Genomic DNA, 4,036 nt, shown 5'->3' with positions numbered 1-4,036 from the left:
ATTTAAGCCTCTAAATTAAAAGTTAGAAGCTTTATAGCCTTATTAGGCTAATAGTAAGGAAAAAAAATTATTATTTATTTAATATATTTATTTTTATCTTTATAGAATTTATATTATATTTCTTTTAAAATAAATAATATTTTATTATTTTATTTTTTATTACTTTTATTAATTAAAGTTTAAGGTTTTATATTATTACTATATAAATTATTTTTATTATTTAAAAGGTAATCTTTATAAATTATCTAGCTAATTCTTTAATTAAATTATAGATTATAGTATATTAATTATAGATATTTTGAATATTAAGTTATATTTTTAGATAAAAATAATATCAAAACTAATACCTTAGTTCTTTTTATTAATAAATACTTTTAAGTAATTAATCTTTTAGGTAATATTTCTATTTTTATAAATATAAATATTTCTTTTTTTATTTTATATTATATAAGGTTTTTTCTTATTTTATTATAATAGTCTTAATTTATTAACTATTTTAAGGAAAATAAAATTTATAATAGCTTTATTATTTATAAATATATTTAATTATTTACCTTTAATTTTCATTTTAAAGTTTAGGTATATTTATTATTATTTATTAACTATAGTTTATAAAGCTTTTATAAGAAGTTTATTTTCTTTTATTTTTTTATTTATTTAATACGTTTTTATAGATAGTAGTTTTCTTTTTTTATTTATAGGTAGTTATAGCTATACTTATTATTATAGCAGTTAATATTATTTAAGTAGTTATTATTTTACTTTTTTTATTATATTTTATACATTAAGTATTTTATTTTATTATTATTAAATTATAATATTTTATTTTCTTAATCTATTTTTAATATATTAAAATTTTTTTTTTAGCTTATTTACCTTTAAGATAGTTTTATAAATATCTTTAATTAATTCTTTTTTCTTTTTATTTCTTTTCTATTAAATATAGTTTTTTTATTTTATAATCTATTTAATATTTTAAATATAATTTCTTTTTCTCCTTATTATTAGCCTTATAAGGCCATTAAGCTATTAACTTTATATATAAAGGCTTAAATAATAAGGCCCCTATAGTAGGCCTATATCCTAAAGGTTAGAATGTTATAAGGTTTATTTACCTTTATAATATAATTACTACCTTATTTAAGTAGTATTAATACTGCCTACAGATCTTTTAGCAGTTATATTAGCCTTATTCTTTTAACTTACCTAAAAGATCTTTAAATAACCTTTAAAACTACATTAAGTTCATTATAAAGTATATTCCTTAATCTAATTGTTAATTATAATTATTAATATTAATTATAGCTATTAATATAATACCTATATAAAATAGCCTATAGCTATATAATTATACCTATTATTTAACTGGCTATAACCTTAATTTAGCTATTAAACCTACTATAAAGGCAGCTAATAGAATGGAATATAAAGAGATATATATAATAGTAGCTATAATTAAAAAGAACTTTTTATTAAAAAGCTAATTTAGCCTTATTAAAATAGCTATCTTTTATTATAATTTAATTAGGTTAATTTATTATATAGGCTTTTTTAGCTTAATTAATATAATTTAGGTTAATTATAATCTATTAGGCCTAAAGGACCTAAAGAGAGGCCTAAAGGAAAGTTATTCCTTTTAGTTAAATTAAGTAGCCTTCTTTACTGCCATTATAGCCTTAAATATATATAAAAAGTAGCTTCTTAATATAACTAAAATGGTTATTATAGTAAAGAGGGAGCTACCTCTAAATTAATAAAGTATATCTATATATAGAGTTCTAGGATAAATATAAGGTAATAGTAGGGTTTAAAGGTTTAAAGCAATTAAGTTAACTTTTATATAAGTTAATTAGTAAAAGTTAAATTAATCTTTATTAATTAAATATATATACTTAAGTATATAACTAATTTACCTTATATTTAAGAGCTATAAATAAAGTAATATTAATAAATAAGTAGTAGATCCAACTAAGGAATTATAATTTATAGCTTATTTCTAGGTTTTAATATATACTATAAGTTTAACTACTTAAGTCCTTTTATATTTTCTAGTAATTTAATACCTTAAGGTATTAATAATTAAATAAGGTTTTTATTTTTTATATTTTTTAATTTATATTAAAAAGTAATTATTTACTTTCTTTTTTTATTTATATTATAAATAGAAATATTATATATATAATATCTATAATATGTATTACTAATTTAAGTAATTTATATACCTTTTAGGATTTTCTTTAATTTAAATTTCTTCTTTAGGTATTATTAAATCTTTTACTTTAATTTTTATATATAATTAAATATAAATAATATTATTTTATCTTATAATTACTTTTACTTTAATTAATTTAATATATTTAATTACTTTATTAGGCTATATTTTATTTTTATATTTATTAAATTATAGTATATACTTTATATTTTAAATATTATACTTTATTTTTATTTTTATTTTTTTAGCTTTAAATTTTTAAATAAATCTAAAAGCTTCTATATAATTTAGATTTTTATAGTATTAGTTTAATTATTTTAATATAACCTTACTAAAGATATTGTCTATTATTAAATAGGTATTATATTAAATAGTACTTTCTTTTATTTTAAGAAATACTTTTATTTTATTAAATGTCTATAATAATACTTTATTTATATTTTTACTAGAAATTAAGATAATATTAGGTTTAGTACTTAAGTTAAGGTTAATCTCTTTTCCCTTTTTAACTATAGTAATAGTCTTTCTTTAAATAGGTTATATATTTAAGCTAAATATAGATTTTTATTATTAATTATCTTTATTTCTTTAGGTTTTTATATTTTTTTTATTACTTTTTCTATTCTTTATAATTAAGGTTTTATTATTATTTCTATTTATAAAGTTTTTTAATTTTTTTCTTTTTTTTTTAATTATATTTCTTTTAATAAAAATAAGGCAGTTTAATATAAGTCTTTATTTTAATAGAAATTTAAAGTAATATATATTAAATATCCTTTTTTTATTAAAGAATAGGTTATATATATAAATACTTACTTTAAGTCTTAATTAATTATATTTAGATTAAGTTATATTAATACTTTAAATAGCTATTTATAGTTTATTATTATCTTTATTTTTTTTTTAGTATTTACCTTTTTACTTTTTAAAATATAAGATATTAACCCTAGTTTAAACTACTGCTTCTTTACTAATATTACTTTTTCTATTTTAGATATAAGGTTAATTAGTTATATACCTAGGTATATATATTCAATTAATAGATCTAGTTATTATTAACTTTAGGTTAATTTAGCTTTTATTAATTAACTTATATAAATAGAGTTAACTTAAGTCCTTTAAACTTTTAGTCTAACCCTACTATTATATTATATTTATCTTTAAACTAGAGATAATTAATTATATAGATTTAAATATCCTATTTTATATAATATTTTTAAATTAACTAGCTAAAGAGTTATTATAATTAAAAGACCTAAAAGAAGCTATAAGGTAAGGTAAGACCTTAATAATTAATTAAATTACCTTTCTAGCTGCCTTTTTAGGCTTAGCTAGCTATAAAAAGTAGCTATAAAATATAATTATTAAAGCTAAATAAATATTTAACTTTTTCTTATTTATATAAAGGTTAAACTAGTACTTCTTTACTAATATTACTTTATCTATTCTTAGATATAAGGTCAATTAGTCACATGCCTTTATACATACATTCAATTAGTAGAGGTCAATTTGGCTTTTGCTAACTAACTTATATAAAAGTTAACCTAATTCCTTTAATTCTGACTTTAATAGAACCTTCAGTCTAACCCTACTATTACCCCATATTTATCCTAGAACTCTATATATATATATACTTTATATTAAAAGCAGCACCCCCTCTGCTATAATAACCCTTTTAGCTATATTAAAAAGCCACTTTTTATATATATTTAAGTTACCTATAAAGGCAGTAAGAAAGGCTATCTAGTTTAACTAAAGGGAATAACCTTCCCTTAAGTCTCTCTTTAGCTTCTTTAGATTTAATAGCTTATAATAGACCTAATT

Source organism: Fusarium proliferatum (assembly GCF_900067095.1).
Source record: "Fusarium proliferatum ET1 genome assembly, contig: FPRO_scaffold008, whole genome shotgun sequence".
In the NCBI taxonomy this organism is placed as follows: domain Eukaryota; kingdom Fungi; phylum Ascomycota; class Sordariomycetes; order Hypocreales; family Nectriaceae; genus Fusarium; species Fusarium proliferatum.
The sequence above is the reverse complement of the archived record's forward strand: the minus strand, read 5'-3'. Positions refer to the sequence as shown.